The 22709-nt window shown below is 43.4% G+C and overlaps 1 protein-coding gene across 1 annotated transcript in view; it reads right to left on the minus strand.

Moving 5' to 3' along the window:
* Positions 1 to 22709, minus strand: part of KIF26B (kinesin family member 26B) — a 490689-nt gene that overhangs the window by 92498 nt on the left and 375482 nt on the right. The gene's annotated exons all lie outside the window — the stretch shown is intronic.

Raw genomic sequence — 22709 nt, forward strand, 5'->3', positions numbered from 1 at the left:
TCTGTTACTTTATTACAGAACTGGCACATCATGTTCTTTGTCTTCCTGTTAATATAAATAGAAAATTAACTGTACCCAGGTGGCCCAATTACTTAGATGAAAAGGTAATCTGGACTGCCAAGCTTTGGGGGCTGGCGTAGTTCCCTTGAAGCTCACAGATCAATAAACCCTGGACATAAAAGTTAGCTCCGTAATTTACTCCTTGAGTCTTGCCCATCAGGACTCTTAGAGACAAAAACCCACAGTTATTAGTGTCATCATTAGAAGCCGGTGAAACGGCCTGTTTTTAATGGCCAGCATTTGAAATGTGTTCCAAGGGGCAACAGTGATAAAAGACTTGTTTGAAACATGTTATTTGGGATCCCATTAAGTGAGTGCAGAGAAATGATCGTTTCAAGGGATGAAAGTGCGTCTCTGTGGGAAACAGGCGGCAGTGCCCCCTTAACCCACCTCCTAAGTCATTGAACATGGACATTTCTAGTGCTCAGCCCAGCTCAGCCCCACCCCAGGGCTGAGCGGGGTATCTGTGGGAATGGACTGCTTGCCCTAGAGTTCTGAGGTGAGCAGAAGTCAAGCTGAAGCCACACACACAGTTCTAGAGGCTCAAATCCCGGGGAAATGGCCAGCATTTGCTCCCTTACCAGCTCTTTGTTACTGCGTTGCTACTTCACCTACTCTATGAGCCAGGCACTGAGCTAGGCACTGGGGATGCAAAAGACACATAATACACAGAGTAGCAGGGCACACAGACACAGAGACGGGAGATTTTTGTAATACAATGTGGCAAATTCTGATGCTATATTCAGGGTTATTTTAAAATTCCTCTCTGTGTCATGCCCTCTTCGTCTAATCAATGTTCAGGCCTGATGAAATCTCAGTCATGCAATTTTGGGGAAAGGGATTGTAAAATTTTACATAAAGGATTTCAAACATACAGAAATGCTCAGAGAATAATCTACACTGTGCATACCGAGTGAGGTCATCCTCCCGCTTATCTCAGCCGTGTCTGCTGAGGCATGGGAACTCATCTGCAGTGGGCAAAGCTGAAAGGTAAAGAATTCCTAGGGCACTGGGCTCATCGGATGGGCCTGCACTGTGTCCCGGCTGGGCTTGTTCTCATCACTTAAGAATGGTACTCAGGTGTGGATCCGGAGGCCGGGGTCATGGTGGAAGGTTGGGATGAGGCTGACCCTTCAAGGTGCAACTCTTGGTTTTCTCTCTGAGGTCATACAATGGTACCTGCCTTTTCCTGAGGGTCTATGGTGTGCTAAGGCTGTGCTGTTATCTATGGTATCTTATTTAATCCTCCCAACAGGCCAGTGCATAGGCGTCCAGATTTTATAGATGAGAAAACAGATGCTACAGAAATTGCGGATGGTAAGGCTAGGCTCTGATCCCACCTCTGACTCCAAAACCTATACTTTTTCCGTTATGCCAGGTATTGCCTCCTATACATAGTCAAACTTCTCGGAGCCTCAGTTTTCTCACCTGTATATTAGGGACAACACCACCTATCTCATGGGACTGTTGTGGGAATGAAATGAATTGACATGTGAAGTACTGAGCACAGGGTGGGTGCCTGATTCCTGTTTCTCCTCCTCCTCCTCCTCCTCCTCCTCCTCCTCCTCCCTGTACTGCCACAGTCCGAATCACGATATCCTAGCATTTTCCAATCACAGTGTGAATGATAAGGTTTTAGAACTCCTTGCCCTGGGCTCACAAACAGGATGCCATGGGGGAATCACTGCAGATGGAGCTGGGTATTAAGCGCTGGGCCTTAAAAGGCTCCTGTTAGTAAAACCCGTCAAGTCTCACGCATAGTCACTGCGTATATGACAGTAACCATCACTTCTGTCTACATTCCATTCTGGCAATTTTCTTGTTCACCATGAATGTCTCCAATCTTATTTCAGTTCCATTCATTTCTATAGGTTTGCCCCACTTACACAGCAGGTGTGCTAAGAGCATGTACTCAAACTGCAACTTTTGGTAGGTGTCTGGGGCCTCTGGTCTTTCTGTAAGCAAACCTCCTAGCCCAGGCCCTGAACACTACAAGTCAAGGATGATGCAACCCCAGGCAGAACTGATGGAGTCACATGGCCCACTGCTTTTCTATTTCACAATTTTGCATGCAATTTCTGGGTAACTAGAGGTGCTGAATGTAAAATATGAGCTAAGCCAGGCAAGGGCCCGCAAGGAGAAGCAGGAGAGAAGGGGCTGGATCAGTGAGTCATTTGTCCAGGGGGAAGGCTCCTGAATCTTAATGAAGTTCCGAGCCTGCAGTTCAATTTCTGCAGACAGGCTGCAGATCCCAGCTTCTGGTCTGACCAAGGAGATATGCAGCTCTTTAAAAAATCCATTGAATTCTGGGTTGAGGGAAATGCCACACTCCATTCTCTCCTTTGTAATTCATTTAAATAAATGGATAATTTTTTCCCCTTAAAGGAAGGAAATTGGGTTTCTCTGCTTCGTTTCTTTGTGTCATTATTCCTTGAGCCCAGCACTCCACTTCCTGCTAATCCTCTGTAATTAAAGTGTTTAGGAGATACCACTTGTGATGAAGAAAGTCTCCCGACTTCTTGCCAGGAGTTTGTGCTTTTGTTGCAAACACTGGTAGGTTCTTGGCAACATGTACGTCAACCCTCCCTCTGACTGCTGCCCTGGGTAGAGGGTACCCATAGCTGTCAACATGCATAGCCTTCTCCCCAGCTCTCAGGGTCAAGGCGACTGTCACTATTTTAGGCCCAGCAGCAGAGGAGCTAGAAAGGCCCAAAGTGGGGGAGTGTGGGCCTGACGCCCTGACTCTCTGGGACTAGCTTAGCAGCTCAACTACCAAAGTTCTCCCTGGTTGAGACCCCGCTTTGGCGCAGTTATCTAATTATTCAGTGGATGGTGGCAGACAGCTGTTGCTCCAGGCAGCACTTGTCTTCCTATCTTGCTCATTAAGCATTCCAGCGCCTCCTACTGGACGGCCTGGCAGGACTGATGGAGAGCGGATATGTGAGACTCTCAGAGCTTTGCGCCTGAACTGGACAGACTCTTCATCAACATGAAGCAGCGCCGACTGCCACAGCCTTCGGGGCAGCCCACTGACAGGCAGATCCGCCCACGTGGTCACCCAGACTCCCCCCCCCCCCCACACCCCCCATCCCGAGGCTCAGTGCACAAGCGCACAGTGAGGACCAGGGAGGCTCCTCACTGCCTGTCTCTCTACCCCCAAGCTGTCCGGCCGCAGGCTCTCTTCAGACTATATGGCCCAGGAGGGCTGGGGGCAAATTTGACCATCCGAAGGATCCCTCACCAGTCAGAGAAAGACTACAGACGATGGTGGGGTAGTGGGACACAGAGAGGACACAGCAATCCTCAGTATCAGAATTATCTTTACCTTCCACATCTACTCTTAAGTTCCTAAAACACATCTGGAAATGGTTCTCCAAGACACACAGAGGCATGTGAGATGGGTTCACCAAAAACTGCCAGCAGGAAGAATGGTGGGGCAAGTAGGGCGGGTGAGACCATCAGAAGGGATTCTAGACCCGAAGGAGCCATCTCCCGAGACAGAACAGCCAAGCTGCAGAGCCAGGGAGCACTGGCGACTCAGTCCAGAGTCCTGTGTCCCTCTCGCTGAGGCAGAGTGGCAGCGATGGTGACACTGAGACTCCCGGTGATGAACGTAAGCCATGTCAATATCCACCGTCCCATCTCTCAAGGGCGATTTAGCCTCAGACAAGTGAGAGCGAAGCCCAGGCGAGAGACTGAGTTGACGTCCAGCCCTGCCTGATGACAGCGACGGGGAGGGCCGAGGCAGTGCCGCGCTGCCCTCAGCGCAGCCCAGGAAGCCTTCCTTGGTTTCTACGTATGTTTGGATGGGATTCAGCTCTTGAGGGAAAAACATGGAGGGATAACAAAAAGGTCCATTGTACCTAAAGTACCTCTCCTTTCTTACAGGTTCCAGGTGCGATGGGCACTGCCTGCCGTGAACTAGGAGCCAGGAGACTGGGTTCTTATCCAAACATCACCACCATGGTGTGGCTCTTCATCTAAGGCAGGGGCCTTGGTTTCCTTACCCCTAAAGTGGGCCAGTTGTGTCACCTCCCTTGCAGGACAGGTGTGAAGAAATAAAGAAATAAAGACGGACTCTAGAGCAACATACAAATGTAAAATATCATTCTTCAAAGAAAAAAAGAAGGGAGGAAAAAAAGAATGAATTCATATTCTTCAAACCAACTAGTATAAAGTAGACTTTCTACATCAAATTAATGGCATTAGAAGCCTTTCTCCAAGGCTTAATTTTTTTAATTAAAGGAAAAAAAAATTTAATGAACATACACATCCACAGTGACAAGAGAGACAAAGAATAAAATATCCTCCTTCTTCCTCCCCCCACCCCCCGCCTAAATTAAAGAATATACAGTCTACTTACATCTTCTGTAAAGGTGAGTAATCCATGTAGAATTTGATCTGAGGCTCTAAAAGCTAAATGAGGTATTTACCTTATTTTATTCCTTTCTTTTCTGTCTTGATCACACGTGATAGATGTACTCAACATTGTCTACTTATGGTACATTAGCCACTTCAGGAAAATTCTCCAACCATTCCAAGTAAGATGACTGAAGAGACAGGAATCTTAAACAGTATACACTTCTCAATATGTATTCTTCTCAACACACTTGCTTTTCTGATCTACCAAGAAATTCAGCCACCTTCCATATTCTTCTATGCTTAGGACATTCTGACAAATCTATTTGTAAAAGATTTTTCCAATAGTGCCAATTTCTAAAACACACTGCAAGGGATTAAGGGTGTGATTTTCCAGCCATTATTTAAAGAGTGGTTTCCTCCTTATAATATAATGTAAGATTCTATTGCTAATCCACCACTGGCACACTGAAAGCCACAAACATGACTTTCTTCCCCCCCTTTTGATTTGCCAAATGTGCTTGCTTAACCTGATACGAGAGACAGGCAAAGATGTTTTGTAAAGAAACAAATTAAAATTGGGTTTTAGAACAGGAGAAAGTTTAAACACTTTTCTGGTAAAATTTCTAGAAATAATCTGAAATTACTTTTTCTAAAGGAAGATCTTGATGATTTCATGTGCCTGAAAGCTTCCAGAAGTTTTTAAGGAGACCATGGAATCAAATTCCAAATAGTAATAATCTTGGAGGTCTCAAATAACTCCGATACTGGGAAGTCCAGGGAGAACCAAGCAGGTTGTGCTTCCTACATTTACAGAGGGAGCTTTTAAACATTAGGTTACAAACTGAGGGTAACGATGTTCCATCGAACATCGTTACCGTTACAGAATCACAGGGTCACACTGAGGGACTCCGGAGATTCTAGGCACAGTTGAGTTGTTAGTTACAGAACAAAATTGGAGTGTATTTCTTCGCATAAAACCACAGTAATAATCCTACATGACATATTCGAAGGCCATGGGCTATCTTCACCTGGAGGTCCACAGCAGTTGGATCCAGTGCTGAGTCTGGGGGGCAGAGGGCAGACTTCAGGAGGCTGAGGGCACTCCGGGCCTGTTTGGGGGCAGCATCTGCCCTGTGTTGATAAAGTCAATCGCTCAGTAGAGGGTACTCAAGTGACCTGTCCAAAGCCAGTTGCCTGGCAAAGGTGAAAGGGCAGTGGCCCCTGACCCACTCCTCCTACAGAGAGTGTTCTGGGTCGGAGCCAAAGAAAGAGTGCTGTCCTCCCACCAAAGCCAGCAGGGCTTGAACCTCTCCCACCTGGGGCTGGGCCCGCACTGAACCACCTTTACAGAGATGGGGGGGGGGCTGTCCCTCCACTGTGGGTGGCTGGCTTCTCAGAGGTACCAGTGGGTAAGCTCATGTGGTGCCAGACAGAAAATAATGAGCAGCGATGCTATCAAGAGGAAAGATTTACATTATTCAAAGCCGGGCTGGGAAAGGAGACAAGTGGTGGCATAATAGAGCTAAGTGTGGGAGAACATGTGCGAGACCAGAAATGGGGCCATAATGAGAGGTGCTCAGCGAAGAAGTGCTTTGGGGAGTGGGGATGGGGGATTCCCTGACGCCCTCCATCACCAGCATCTGTCACCAGGCAGCCATCAGGGGACCACAGTGCTGGAGGGAGGGAGAACGAAGCCAGGGGACAAGTCCTTCCCGTGAGGCTCATGGCCGGGCAGCCTTTGGGAGCGGGGCCCCTTACGCCAATTAGCAGGCTGGGAAAAAAGCTGGCCAGGATTCGAGGAGGGAGATGGGCACATTTCAGGGGCTAGTCTGTCAGCAAGGACTGAGACTCTGACAGCAGCCCATCTCTTAGTTCAGTGCTAGGATACTTATTTTAAATGGATAAGCTGTTTAAATATACATCCTGGGACTTCCCTGGTGGTCCAGTGGTTAAAACTCTGTGCTCCCAATGCAGGGGGCCTGGGTTCGATCCCTGGTCAGGGAACTAGATCCCACACACCGCAACTAAGAGCCCGCATGACGCAACTAAAAGATCCCGCGTGCCACAACTAAGACCCGGCACAGCCGAATAAATAAATAAATACATATTAAAAAAAAAAAAAAAGCTACATCCTAAGACACAGGCATTCTCTGTCAAGTGGGATGTGGGATTCTGACCCTCTCCAATACTAAGAATGCTCACTGTCTGCGTGTCCTGCCTCTGACCACGTGGAGCACAGCCTGGAGACCCACTGCCTGGGTTTGAGTTCTGGTTGTACCTTTTACTGATGTGCATCTGTGGACAAATGACTTAATCTCCCGCAAGCCACATCTACAAAGATCATGAACTTTGAAGTCAGGACGTCCTGGCTCTTACGAGCTGTGTGACTAGCAACATATTATTTTAACAGTTTCCTCAAAACTAAAATGGAGATAATAGCCCCTATCTGGAGGGCTTTATAAGATTATTAAGCAAATAATCACGCTAAGTACTTGGCACAAAGTAGGTCCTCAATAAATAACAGTTACCATCACACTGAGCCCTCATTCATGACAGCACTGTACGGTGTCCTCAGGAATCTAGCCGATGATCTCTGCTCTCCCAGCTCTCCCTTTAACCACCTTTGACCTGGGAGTTCAGAAGACCTAGTCACTAGATTCTTAATCGTTTGTGCCCATAAGAGAGAGCTCGAGAGAGAAAGCATCATCCCACCATACGCTACAGAGCTGAGGCTCCAAGGCTTGCCCGAGGCTGCCCAATCTGTATAGATACAAAGTTAGCTTAGGTTTCCAACTGCCACCCACTCTCTCTGATGCCTGATTTTTGGTAAATCCTGGGTAAGTGACAAATGGAGATTTTTCTGAATACTGGGTAGGAAAACTATTGTGGTTAGTTTCTGGTGATTGTGGTTATTTTATCTTTGGAAATACCCATTCAAAAGATAAAAGATCAGGGAAGAAATTTTTGAGAAAAGCAGCAATGGGCAGTCCTTAAATTAGAATTCTTTCAGGTAGACTCAGTTTGGATTTGGGCACTAATAAGTTAATAAAGGGCCCATTTACCGTAAAGCTCACTCATGGTTATGACTGGAGAGCTAACTAATAGAGCTGTTGTTAAATCACGAGCATTCAAGAAATGCTGCATCTGCTGATGCCAGCTCGTCTGTCACCAAAGATGCTGTTCAGCTTGGCCACCAACAGGGCCAAGGGAAAGCTGTTTTTCTTTTCTGCAGCCCAGTTTATTATAAATATGAAGACTTCAGCTTGCTAACCTGACACTTGATTTAGTGTCTTCTGTCCCTCATTACTGGGTTCTCCTTGGTCCCAGGAATTTCACTATCCCACTGCTTCTGGCCTTTGACCTAGATAAATAACACCCAGAGCTCTGAAAATAAGTCAAATCACCCTGTCAGGGGACTGTCCAGAAATACTAGCTACCAGGTCCACCATGGAATTTAGTAAAGCACCATAATAAACAGCGTAGTTATCTAAATAAAAAAGGCAACAGCTGTGATCATCTAATAATTAGCTGTGTATTTTTCTGGCATTCATCACTTCAGTCCATTTTCTTTATAAAACTGTCATTTAGGAACACTGTTCATGCTGCTCCCAAGTTCCGTTACATATGTGCATCTCTCAGCGGATAATTTTATTCCTGGCAGCACTCCGTATGGATGAGACCTGAGTAGAACCTAGGGGTGCCAGCATTAGCCCGGGTTCTCAGTGCTTCCTGGGGACAGATGTCAGGTAAGCCAGCACAGAACCCCCTCAAGCTCAGCACTGAGGTTTTTCCAGGCCCACAGGACTGCATGCTTGGTGTTGGGAGAGAAGACGTCCTTCTCCAGGCCCCCAGGGGAGGTCGGGGTCGATGCAGGGGACCGAGTCCCCTCCTGGAAAAGTCCCCTCCTGGAAAAGCCATGGGCATGATGCACACTCCAGGACTGGGCTGTTTCTCCAGCCTGCAACTCTGCAGCCCTAGTTCTAGGAAAGAGAAGAAGGAGGGACTTGTCCTGGTGAGAAAAAGCACCTGAGGGATCTTTAGGGCCAAGAGGTTGAAATCTGGAACAGTCTTAGCTGACATTCAGGGTAAATGTAACTCTCATCGAAGCCTGACGTACTCAGTGGATTGCCATGCCCAACTCCACATTCTCTTGACCTTCTCACGCTAAAAGAGGGGAAGGAGAGGGAGGAAGGAAGCGGGAGGAAGACGTGACACCAGTACCTCGGTCCCCAAACCCTGGACCCTTAATAAGTCTTAGAGATTTTCATTCTCATTCAATAAAAAAGATGAAGAAAGTTCAATCACAGCAACACTAGCCACAATTACTCCAATGCTTTCGCTGTGAGTTCCTCTGAAAGGCCTCCCTACTCAGAAGTGCATCTGTCCAATTCCACTGAACATGTATGAAACGCACATTATGCAAAGAGCCCAGGCCAGGGCTGAGGAAGGGAGGTACAGGCGGAGGTGGGAGGGTGGAGAAAGTCAGGACTACGTATAACAGAAAAGGGAGGAGGTGGCATTTCCATTTCAGATTACTTTATTTTCAGATTTTAGGCTTAGAACCAAAGCAACTTGAATTCTCGGCTTAGCTCCAAAGAGCCCCAAGCTCATGCTGCCTTCTTGTTGGAAGAACTCGATGGGATCTGATAAACCTGGGCAGCCCCTGGAGGTGAAGGACATGCTGATAAGAGGAGGGGGTGATTGAAGCCCCGTGGGGGGCAAAGGAGCAAATGCTAATGAAAATCTCCCACCACCTCTGGCCAGAGGCAAACCACTGACCCCCTCTAATTCCCTTAACTGGCTCTACCTTGGCAGGGAAGCCCTCGCTGGCAGCAGGACACAGGTTCAAAGCAGAATGGTAAATTCTAATATGGAGGATTATTTGGAGGACATGCTTTCTCTTTATTTTCTTAAAATGTGTATATGAAGAATAAGATGGAGTTTAGGGAGAGAAGTACCAAGTAAATGTGAGATTTACCTAATTGCAGTCTTCTCCAGCGTGCTTATGGTAAGAATTGAAAAAAAACCCCAACAAATTCAGGTATATACCCATAATCCAACAACAGTAATCCTCCTTGCCTAGAAGGCTGGGCCTGGGGAGAGCGCCTAGGAGGGGGGGCATTACTCCTGTGGCTGAGGGGCTTCAGTAACCTTTAATGAAAGACACTTGATCAATAAGGTGCACTCCTGCATTTGAGAATTGAAAAGCCATACTAGCATGCTGTGTCTGAAGCAAACGTCAGAAGCATTTATCATGTTCTGGGATGGATGGTCTGAAGCTACAGCTTGCCAAACTATGAGAGTGAATTTCACTTAGGTCCCACAAATACCCTCCACAGGCCCTTTTGCATCGTGTGGAATCAGCTTTTCCTCAAAGACCAGAATGCATGGGGGAGCTTGATCATGGCTCCATAGAATGGACACCGCCACAGGGCTCTGTTACTGGGAGGTATCCCCGTGATGGAACTTTGTTCCTGGGCTCCAGCTTACATAGGGCTGTGTTATCTTGCCTTCTAGGTGAACCCACAAACTGCCCTCTTTGTATTTCCAAAGAGCCTGAGCTGCTGTCCCCTCAACAGATCATGGTACACAGTTCATCTTGTTTGGACTTAGAAACCTCAGGCTTGAAGAAATTTGCCCAAGGGACACGGACTGGACAAAGCAATGACCAGTGACTCTCCCAGACTCCTGGCCACTCCCCAACTAGTCTAGTGGGTAAACACCCAGAGCAGGAATCAGAAAGTCTCCATCCATTCATTCCTTCAGCATCTGTTGAGCACATCTCAGTCTGAGCCAGGTACCATGCCAGGCTCTGTGGTTACAGAGCTTAAAAACCAGCTGTTGTCTTCAAAGGGCTTAGTGTATCAGGTGAGATAAAAAGTGTACCAGGTGGTACAAAAGAGCTTTGTCCTGGGAAACCATGAGGATCCAGTGGGAGGGGACATTTCCACTAGGGGAGCAGGGCCAGGAAAGGTTTCCTGAAGATGATGATCCATGAGACTTGGAAGAGGAGTCAGGGTCAGCTAGGCACCTAAGGCAGGGCGCGGGCACCCAGGCAGAGGGAGCGTGTGGGCAGAGGCTGACTGGTGTGTTGGAACCTGCAAGTAGCTATGGGGCCTTGAGTCAAGTGTCTCATCTTCTCTGTGCCTCGGTTTCCTCATCTATAAAGTGGAGGTGGTAATAATGCCTACACCTCATGGAAGCTGTTATGAGGATTACATGAGCTGATGCATGTGAAGCTCTTGGCAAAGAGCCTGGCACACAGTAAGGGCTCAGTGACTATTGTTTTATGATTTCACTCTGTTGCTGTTTAGGGTGGGCAGGGTGGAGGAGGGGTAAGAAATTCGACTGGAAAAATAGGTGGATGTCAGATTGTGAAGAGACTTCCTTTCCAAACTAAAAACTTTGTACTTAACTGGGACAATGGGGAGCCATTGAAGGACAGAGAAGGAAAGTAACTGGGAGGTTCCCATCACTCTGCAATAGAACAACAGCTCTGCAGTCACGATTTCTCCATCCGTAAACCAGTGCTAACACCACCACCAACTTTCTTCCACTGTGGGCTGTTACAAAAGTTAAGGAAGAGAGCGTTTATGCAACTAGCACTTTAATAGCATAGCATTTTAGACGTGCTGACCACTTGTTCAATGAGTCTACTGTGGGGCTTGTGTAGATCACAACTCTGTGCAGAGTTAGGAGGCTGCTGTATGCGTATGAACTTGGTGCTAGAAGCAGCCACGTTACATGACAAGGAGAATAATGAACCAGTCAATCAACAAATAATAATTTATTAAAATGCCAATGAGGAAGGCACACTCCTTACCTAGGAAAGCAAAGTATGCCAAAACATTTGCATTCAAGGAAAGAGCCAGACAGATCTGCTTCAGAACTCTCAAGAAGAGAACACTTGTTGTACGGTAATTGTACATAAATCCACAGGACGTAGACTGCTCTGTTCTACCACGGAACAGACTATGTTGGTGGTAGTTAAGGAACTACCTGACAGAAAAGAACATCTCTTTTCTCCCTAGTAGAGGAGAATCCGCAGCCTTGGCTCCTCCACCCTCGGGATCCCGTATTAGCTCACCTATTGGACATTATTACTCTGTCCTGCAGCTGATTCACGCTCCCAGTCAGTGACTGGGTTTCTGTCAATCAATCACACAAGGGACACAACACAGATTCTTTTCTTTATAAACTTGTATGAGGCAATTGGCCACCAACTACGGTCTCCCTTGCACATTTTTGTTTTCAGTAACCACGTTCCCAGGAATTGATTTCATATAAGCATGCAAGGTGAAGCTCATGTTTTCTTACTTACAAACAGCAAACTAGAGACTTCCCTGGTGGCACAGTGGTTAAGACTATGAGCTCCCAATGCAGGGGGCCTGGGTTCGATCCCTGGCCAGGGAACTAGATCCCACATGCGTGCCGCAACTAAGAGTTCACATGCCACAACTAAGGAGCAGGTGAGTGGCAACTAAGGAGCCCGCCTGCCGCAACGAAGACCCGGCACAACCAAATAAAAAAAAAATAGTAAACGAAATTGATTTTAAAAAATAAATAAATAAAGAGGATACTCAAAAGAAACAAAAAAAACAGGAAACTACTCAAACTTAAACTACTTGTTGAAACAGAGATTGCTGGCCACACCTCCACCCCCCACAGAGTTGCTGCTTCAGGAGGAAGTCTGGGGCGGGCCTGAGAATTTGCATTTCTAGCAAGCTCCTGCTGCTGCTGGTCTGGGCCTCACACTTGGAGAACCACTGCTCAGGAGGTATGTTGGCTTCATCCACATGGACTCTTTCCTTCAGACTCCATTGTGGATCAAAGAAACGATTGTGTGAATGTTAAATCCAAGGCAAATGACTGTCTTATTAGTTTTAAGGACTTTGGGAGCTAAAGAAAGAATGTTTTTGTGCTGTCAAAATAAAAGTAGCTTCTGATTCTATTCCATGTTTCTCCTTGAGGAAAAGTTCTAAAGTGAAATGATAAGTGCTAACCTAAGGAAGGATCAATAGGTTAAGGAACTTTCTCCTAAAAGCAGCCCAAATCTTGCATTTATACTTATTTGTTCTGTAGCTTTTTTCCCCCATAGTTTCTTTTTTTTTAATATAAATTTATTTTATTTATTTATTTTTGGCTGCATTGGGTCTTCGTTGCTGCACGCGGGCTTTCTCTAATTGTGGCAAGTGGGGGCTACTCTTCATTGTGGTGCACGTGCTTCTCATTGCGGTGGCTTCTCTTGTTGCAGAGCATGGGCTCTAGGCACACAGGCTCAGTAGTTCTGGCTCGCAGGCTCTAGAGAGCAGGCTCAGTAGTTGTGGCGCATGGGCTTAGTTGTTCCACGGCATGTGGGATCTTCCCAGACCAGGGATCGAACCCATGTCCCCTGCATTGGCAGGTGGATTCTTAACCACTGCGCCACCAGGAAGTCCCCCCCAGGCTTTTATTACTGTCACGGAAGCATAAACTTCCCACAACAAAATCCAGACCAACTCTTCCTATAAGTTCTTTTATTTCCCTCTTCCCTCAAACAATTATTTGGGATCTTATTAAAATTATACTCATAAAGAAATCAACATGAAAGGAAGTCAGCAATTGTTCTGAGACCATTTTTCCTCCTGGAGAACATGGTCCTGGCTCTGCAATGTGTGTGACTCTATGGGCATGAGTGTGGACGAGTGTGAGTATATCTGAGGATGATGTTTAACACTTTCATTGAACAATTTCTAGAATCAAAAAGCATGTATGGTTGGGTAGAATGGTCAATATTTATTTCATGTGGAAAACAGTTATTAAAATCTGAAGACTCAGGGTAATTTCACCAGGGAAGGATCCTCTGCTTCTGGATCACAGTTCATCCAGAACAATGCTTGAATTTGATGGAAGTGTTTCAGAATAAACCAGTCACTAAAAACATGTAACACTCACCGGGTGGGGCAGAGGAAATGCAAATTTTGCTTTGTTGGGTAGGTGAAAACCAGCAACCTTCCAGCCAGTTTGTCCAGCTTTGACGCGCTCAAAGTGAGGATGATGATATAACCCAGATCTGACTTGAATCCCATTTAGGTACCAGAAGATCTCATTATAATATTATCTACCTATAACACAGACCAGATGGCAATGGGCCCTCGGGCAACATTAGAGAAAGCTCTAGTGAACTCTACTTAGAATGAACTGATTTAATAAACTCTCATGCATGTTAAAATAACATTCATCTATAAAAAGGGAGTAAATGAGACTATGGTGAATTTCCCCCAGAAAACTGAGTGTAGGGTAGAGGTGTCTGGGTAGGACATGATGGTGGCAGCTAAGAGAGAGACTTAGGTGGCTGAGCCCAGGGGCTGATACAAAGACCTGGCAGTTACGTATGGCAGTTATGTTCTAGGCAAAAAACACATTTTCAAATTTGTAAGACTATGAGTGCCTTGAAGTAGAGCCTGCGTCTTGTTTATCTTCACATCCTCAATATCACTGATGGTGCCTTTCACCCAGTTGGAGCTCAATTCTACAGTAAGGTTTTACTTTGAGACTTAGAAATTAGAGATGGAAGAATTTGGAAATGGAATCTTTCCTGGGAAGGTTCTGGATGCAGGTGCAAAGGAAAATGAAAGACGATAGGAAGGAAGAGGAAGACTGTTCTATAAATAATAATAACAAATTAGATCAGGGTTGAAAATGTTTTTAAAGCAACCTGCCCAGATTCTAAAGTCTTGCTTCTTCTGTTTCTAGGGGGTGGGTAGGAGGTGGTAGTTATGCTGACTGGGAGGTGGGGGTGTGTCTGAATTTACAAAAGATACGGACGTAAGTGCATTCTGACTGCTGGCCTCTCTGAGGGACACTGTGGGTGTGTAGGGGTTTTTTGGAGGTGGTGGTGGTGGAGAATGCTGTTGACCCTTTTGCTAAGTGTCAGCTCCTGCAAGTGGTTTCAATTTAACAAGCCTCTCTTGAGGACTTACCTCTGCCTTGCTCTTTGCCAAATCTCCCAGCTACCCTGTAAGGTAGGCCTTTTATTGTCATAGAAGAAATAGGTTCAAAGGAGCAAAAAGGCTTCCCTAAAATCTCATAGAAAATAAGTAGCAGAAACAGGATTCAAACCCAGCTCTGGGTGGAAGTCGTATACATTTTCCTCTCTACCACAATTGCTTCCCTGGGCAGACAAGGCAAGAGGGCTAATACAAACTCTTTGGATCAAGCCCAACCTAGAGCATGTAAATTGTACACAAAACAGACCTCACACTGACTATATTTATGCTTGCCTTGGCAGGTTTTGTGGGACTCCGTAAAGTCATTTTTTCCTTGTACTGCTGTGGTTCAGCATGCTAAAACATATTTCAGCACTTCAAAAAAGCACAGGTGGGAGACTGGTTCAAGATGGTGGAGTAGAAGGACGTGCGCTCACTCCCTCCTGCGAGAGCACCGGAATCACAACTAACTGCTGAACAATCATCAACAGCAAGACACAGGAACTCACCAAAAAAGATACCCCACATCCAAAGACAAAGGAGAAGCCACAATGAGATGGTAAGAGGGGTGCAATCACAATAAAATCAAATGCCATAATCGCTGGGTGGGTGATGCACAAACTGGAGAACAATTATACCACAAAAGTCCACCCACTGGGGTGAAGGTTCTGAGCCCCACATCAGGCTTCCCAACCTGGGTGTCCGGCAACGGGAGGAGGAATTCCCAGAGAATCAGACTTTGAAGGCTAGTGGGATTTGATTGCAGGACTTTGACAGGACTGGGGGAAACAGAGACTCCACTCTTGGAGGACATACACAAAGTACTGTGTGCATCAGGACCCAGGGGAAGGAGCAGTGACCCCATAGGACACTGAACCAGCCCTACCTGCTAGTGTTGGAGGGTCTCCTGCAGACGCAGGGAGGTGGCGGTGGCTCACAATAGGGACAAGGACACTGGTGGCAGAAATTCTGGGAACTACTCCTTAACATGAGCCCTCCAGGAGTCTGCCATTAGCCCCACCAAAGAGTCCGTAGCCTCCAGTGCTGGATCACCTCAGGCCAAACAACGAGGAGGGAGGGAACTCAGCCCCATCCATCAGGAGACAAGCAGACTAAAGTTTTACTGAGCTCTGCCCACCAGAGCAACACCCAGCTCTACCCACCATCAGTCCCTCCCATCAGGAAGCTTGCACAAGCCTCTTAGATAGCCTCATCCACCAGAGGGCCAACAGCAGAAGCAAGAAGAACTACAATACTGCAGCCCGTGGAATGAAAACCACATTCACAGAAAGACAGACAAAATTAAAAGGCAGAGGACTATGTACCAGATGAAGGAACAAGATAAAATCCCAGAAAAACAACTAAATGAAGTGCAGATAGGCAACATTCCAAAAAAAAACAATTCAGAATACTGAGAGTGAAGATGATCCAGGACCTTGGAAAGAGAATGGAGGCAAAGATCGAGAAGATGCAAGAAATGTTTAACAAAGACCTAGAAGAATTAAAGAACAAACACGTAAAAGAATTAAAGAACAAACACACAGAGATGAACAATACAATAACTGAAATGAAAAATACACTAGAAGGAATCAATAGCAGAATAACTGAGGCAGAAGAACGGATAAGTGACCTGGAAGACAGAATGCTGGAATTCACTGTCACAGAACAGAATAAAGAAAAAAGAATGAAAAGAAATGAAGGCAGCCTAAGAGACTTCTGGGACAAGATTAAATGCACCAACATTTGCATTATAGGGGTCCCAGAAGGAGAAGAGAGAGAGAAAGGACCCAAGAAAATATTTGAAGAGATTATAGTTGAAAACGTCCCTAACATGGGAAAGGAAATAGCCATCCAAGTCCAAGAAGCACAGAGAGTCCCAGGCGGGAAAAACCCAAGGAGAAACATGCCAAGACACATAATAATCAAATTGACAAAAATTAAAGACAAAGAAAAATTATTAAAAGCAACAAGGGAAAAATGACATATAACATACAAGGGAACTCCCATAAGGTTAACAGCTGATTTCTCAGCAGGAACTCTACAAGCCAGAAGGGAGTGGCACATATATTTAAAGTGATGAAAGGGAAGAACCTACAACCAAGATTACTCCAGCCAGCAAGGATCTCATTCAGATTCGATGGGGAGAAACCTAAAGCTTTACAGACAAGCAAAAGCTAAGAGAATTCAGCACCACAAAACCAGCTCTACAACAAATGCTAAAGGCACTTGTCTAAGTGGGAAACACAAGAGAAGAAAAGGACCTATGAAAACAAACACAAAACGATTAAGAAAATGGTAATAGGAACATACATATCGATAATCACCTTAAGTGTGAATGGATTAAATGCTCCCGCCAAAAGACACAGGCTCGCTGAATGGATACAAAAACAAGACCCACACATATGCTGTCTACAAGAGACCCACTTCAGACCTAGGCACACATACAGACTGAAAGTGAGGGGATTGAAAAAGATATTCCATGCAAATGGAAATCAAAACAAAGCTGGAGTAGCAATACTCATATCAGATAAAATAGACTTTAAAATAAAGAATGTTACAAGAGACAAGGAAGGACACTACATAATGATCAAGGGATCAATCCAAGAAGAAGATATAACAATTATAAATATATATGCACCCAACATATGAGCACCTCAATACATAAGGCAAATGCTAACAGCTATAAAAGTGGAAATTGACAGTAACACAATAATAGTGGGGGACTTTAACACCTCACTTACACCGATGGACAGATCATCCAGACAGAAAATTAATAAGGAAACACAAGCTTTAAATGACACAATAGACCAAATAGATTTAATTGGTATTTATAGGACATTCCATCTGAAAACAGCGCATTACACTTTCTTCTCAAATGCACATGGAAAATTCTCCAGGATAGATCACACCTTGGGTCACAAATCAGGCCTCAGTACATTTAAGAAAATTGAAATCATATCAAGCATCTTTTCTGCCCACAAAGCTATGAGATTAGAAATAAATAACAGGGGGAAAAAAACCCATAAAAAAAACAAACCCATGGAGGCTAAACAATACATTACTAAATAACCAAGAGATCACTGAAGAAATCAAAGAGGAAATCAAAAAATACGTAGAGACAAATGACAATGAAAATACGACGATCCAAAACCTATTGGATGCAAGAAAAGAAGTCTAGAAGAGAAGTTTATAGCAATACAATCTTACCTCAAGAAACAAGAAAAATCTCAAATAAACAATCTAACCTTACACCTAAAGGAACTAGAGAAAGAAGAACAAACAAAACCCACAGTTAGTAGAAAGAAAGAAATCATAAAGATCAGAGCAGAAATAAATGAAATACAAACAAAGAAAACAATAGCAAAGATTAATAAAACTAAAAGCTGTTTCTTTGAGAAGATACACAAACTTGATAAACCTTTAGTCAGACTCATAAAGAAAAAGAGGGAGAGGACTCAAATCAATAAAATTAGAAATGAAAAAGAAGTTACAAAGGACACTGCAGAAATACAAAGCATCCTAAGAGACTACTACAAGCAACTCTATGTCAATAAAATGGACAACCTGGAAGAAATGGACAAATTCTTAGAAAGTATAACCTTCCAAGACTGAACCAGGAAGAAATAGAAAATATAAACAGACCAATCACAAGCACTGAAATTGAAACTGTGATTAAAAATCTTCCAACAAACAAAAGCCCAGGACCAGATGGGTTCACAGGCGAATTTGATCAAACATTTAGAGAAGAGCTAACACCTATCCTTCTCAAACTCTTCCAGAATATAGCAGAGGGAGGAACACTCCCAAACTCATTCTACGATGCCACCATCACCCTGATACCAAAACCAGACAAAGATGTCACAAACAAAGAAAACTACAGGCCAACATCACTGATGAACATAGATGCAAAAATCCTCAACAAAATACTAGCAAACAGAATCCAACAGCACATTAAAAGGATCATACACCATGATCAAGTTGGGTTTATCCCAGGAATGCAAGGATTCTTCAATATACGCAAATCAATCAATGTGATAAACCATATTAACAAAGTGAAGGACAAAAACCACATGATCATCTCAATAGATGCAGAGAAAGCTTTCAACAGAATTCAACACTCACTTATGATAAAAACCCTCTAGAAAGTAGGCACAGAGGGAACTTACCTCAACATAATAAAGGCCATACATGACAAACCCACAGCCAACATCGTCCTCAGTGGTGAAAAATTGAAACCATTTCCTTTAAGATTAGGAACAAGACAAGGTTGCCCACTCTCACCACTATTATTCAACATAGTTTGGAAGTTTTAGCCACAGCAATCAGAGAAGAAAAAGAAATAAAAGGAATCCAAATTGGAAAAGAAGAAGTAAAACTGTCACTGTTTGCAGATGACATGATACTATACATAGAGCATCCTAAAGATGAGACCAGAAAACTACTAGAGGTTATCAATGAATTCGGTAAAGTAGCAGGATACAAAATAAATGCACAGAAATCTCTTGCATTCCTATACACTAATGATGAAAAATCTGAAAGTGAAATTAAGAAAACACTTCCATTTACCATTGGAACAAAAAGAAAAAAATATCTAGGAATAAACCTACCTAAGGAGACAAAAGACTTATATGCAGAAAATTATAAGACACTGATGAAAGAAATTAAAGATGATACAAACAGATGGAGAGATATACCATGTTGTGGGATTGGAAGAATCAACATTGTGAAAATGACTATAATCCCCAAAGCAATCTACAGATTCAGTGCAATCCCTATCAAACTACCAATGGCATTTTTCACAGAACTAGAACAAAAAAGTTTCATAATTTGTATGGAAACACAAAAGACCCCGAATAGTCAAAGCAATCTTGAGAAAGAAAACAGAGCTGGAGGAATCAGGCTCCTGGACTTCAGACTTTACTACAAAGCTACAGTAATCAAGACAGTATGGTACTGGCACAAAAACAGAAATATAGATCAGTGGAACAGGATAAAAAGCCCAGAGATAAGCCCACACACATATGGTCACTTTATCTTTCATAAAGGAGGCAAGAATATACAGTGGAGAAAAGACAGCCTCTTCAATAAGTGGTGCTGGGAAAACTGGACAGCTACATGTAAAAGAATGAAATTAGAACACTCCCTAACACCATACACAAAAATAAACTCAAAATGGATTAAAGACCTAAATGTAAGGCCAGACACTATCAAACTCTTAGAGGAAAACATAGGAAGAACTCTCTATGACATAAATCACAGCAAGATCCTTTTTGACCCACCTCCTAGAGAAATGGAAATAAAAACAAAAACAAATGGGACCTAATGAAACTTAAAAGCTTTTGCACAGGAAAGGAAACCATAAACAAGACGAAAAGACAACCCTCAGAATGGGAGAAAATATTTGCCAATGAAGCAACTGACAAAGGATTAATCTGCAAAATTTACCAGCAGCTCATGCAGCTCAATATTAAAAAAATAAACAACCCAATCCAAAAATGGGCAGAAGACCTAAATAGAGATTTCTCCAAAGAATATATACAGATTGCCAACAAACACATGAAAGAATGCTCAACATCCTTAATCATTAGAGAAATGCAAATCAAAACTACAATGAGATATCATCTCACACCGGTCAGAATGGCCATCATCAAAAAATCTACAAACAATAAATGCTGGAGAGGGTGTGGAGAAAAGGGAACCCTCTTGCACTGTTGGTGGGAATGTAAATTGATACAGCCACTATGGAGAACAGTATGGAGGTTCCTTAAAAAACTAAAAATAGAACTACCATACGACCCAGCAATCCCACTACTGGGCATATACCCTGAGAAAACCATAATTCAAAAAGAGTCATGTACCAAAATGTTCGTTGCAGCTCTATTTACAATAGCCAGGACATGGAAGCAACCTAAGTGCCCATCGACAGATGAATGGATAAAGAAGATGTGGCACATACATACAATGGAATATTACTCAGTCATAAAAAGAAATGAAATTGAGTTCTTTGTAGTGAGGTGGATGGACCTAGAGTCTGCCATACAGAGTGAAGTAAATCAGAAAGAGAAAAACAAATACCGTATGCTAATACATATATATGGAATCTAAAAAACAAACAAACAAAAATGGTCATGAAGAACCTAGGGGCAAGATGGCAATAAAGACGCAGACCTACTAGAAAATGGACTTGAGGATATGGGGAGGGGGAAGGGTAAGCTGGGATAAAGTGAGAGAGTGGCACGGACATATATACACTACCAAATGTAAAACAGATAGCTAGTGGGAAGCAGCCGCATAGAACAGGGAGATCAGCTCAGTGTTTTGTGACCACCTAGAGGGGTGGGATAGGGAGGGTGGGAGGGAGGGAGATGTAAGAGGGAGGAGATATGGGGATATATGCATATGTCTAACTGATTCACTTTGTTATAAAGCAGAAACTAACAAACCATTGTAAAGTAATCATACTCCAATAAAGATGTTAAAAAAAAAAAATCTCCCAACAAGCAAAAGTCCAGAACCAGATGGCTTCACAGGTGAATTCTATCAAACATTTAGAGACGAGCTAACACACATGCTTCTCAAACTCTTCCAAAAAATTGCAGAGGAAGGAACACTCCCAAACTCATTCCATGAGGCCACCATCACCCTGATACCAAAACCAGAAAGAGATACTACCAAAAAAAAAGAAAATTACAGACTACTATCACTGATGAATACGGATGCAAAAATCCTCAACAAAATACCAGCAAACAGAATCCAACAACAAATGAAAAGTATCATACACCATGATCAAGTGGGATTTATTCCAGGGATGCAAGGATTGTTCAATATATGCAAATCAATCAATGTGATACACCATATTAACAAATTGAAGAATAAAAACCATGTTATCATCTCAATAGATGCAGAGAAAGCCTTTGACAAAATTGAACACCTATTTATGATAAACACTCTCTAGAAAGTGGGCATAGAGGGAACCTACCTCAACATAACAAAGGCCATATACGACAAACCCACAGCCAACATCGTTCTCAATGGTGAAAAACAGAAAGCATTTCCTCTAAGATCAAGAACAAGACAAGAACGTCCACTCTCGTTACTATTATTCAACATAGTTTTGGAAGTCCTAGCCATGCAATCAGAGAAGAAAAAGAAATAAAAGTAATACAAATTGGAAAACAAGAAGTAAAACTGTCACTGTTTGCATATGACATGATACTATACATAGATAATCCTAAAGATGCCATTAGAAAACTACTAGAGCTAATCAATAAATTTGGTAAATTTGCAGGATACAAAATTAATGCACAGAAATCTCTTGCATTCCTAAAACTAGCAACAAAATATCACAAAGTGAAATTGAGGAAACAATTCCATTCACCACTGCAGCAAATAGAATAAAATACCTAGGAATAAACCTACCTAAGGAGGTCAAAGACTTGTACTCAGAAAACTATAAGACACTGATAAAAGAAATCAAAGAGGACACAAACAGATGGAGAGATACACCATGTTCTTGGATTGGAAGATCAATATTGGGCAAATGACTATACTACCCAAAGCAATCTACAGATTCAATGCAATCCCTAGCAAATTACCGATGGCATTTTTTACAGAACTAGAACAAAAAATCTTAAAATTTGTATGGAGACACAAAAGACCCTGAATAGCCAAAGCAATCTTGAGGGAAAAAAAAAATGGAGCTGGAGGGATCAGACTCCTTGACTTCTGACTATACTACAAAGCTACAGTAATCAAGACAATATGGTACTGGCACAAAAACATAAATATTGATCAATGGAACAGGATAGAAAGCGCAGAGAGAAACCCACACACCTATGGTCAACTAATCCATGACAAAGGAGGCAAGGATATACAAATGGAGAAAAGACAGTCTCTTCAACAAGTGGTGCTGGGAAAACTGGACAGCTACATGTAAAAGACTGAAATTAGAACACTCCCTAACACCATACACAAAAATAAACTCAAAATGGATTAAAGACCTAAATGTAAGACTGGACACTATAAAACTGTTAGAGGAAAACATAGGAAGAACACTCTTTGACATAAATCACAGCAAGACCTTTTTTGACCCACCTCCTAAAGTAATGGAAATAAAACCAAAAATAAACAAATGGGACCTAATGAAACTTAAAAGCTTTTGCACTGCAAAGGAAACAATATTAAAAAAACAAACAACCCAATCAAAAAATGGGCAGAAGACCTAAATAGACATTTCTCCAAAGAAGATATGCAGATGGCCAAGAGGCACATGAAAAGCTGCTCAACATCACTAATTATTAGAGAAATGGAAATCAAAAC

Source organism: Eubalaena glacialis, chromosome 3, assembly GCF_028564815.1.
Source record: "Eubalaena glacialis isolate mEubGla1 chromosome 3, mEubGla1.1.hap2.+ XY, whole genome shotgun sequence".
Lineage (NCBI taxonomy): Eukaryota > Metazoa > Chordata > Mammalia > Artiodactyla > Balaenidae > Eubalaena > Eubalaena glacialis.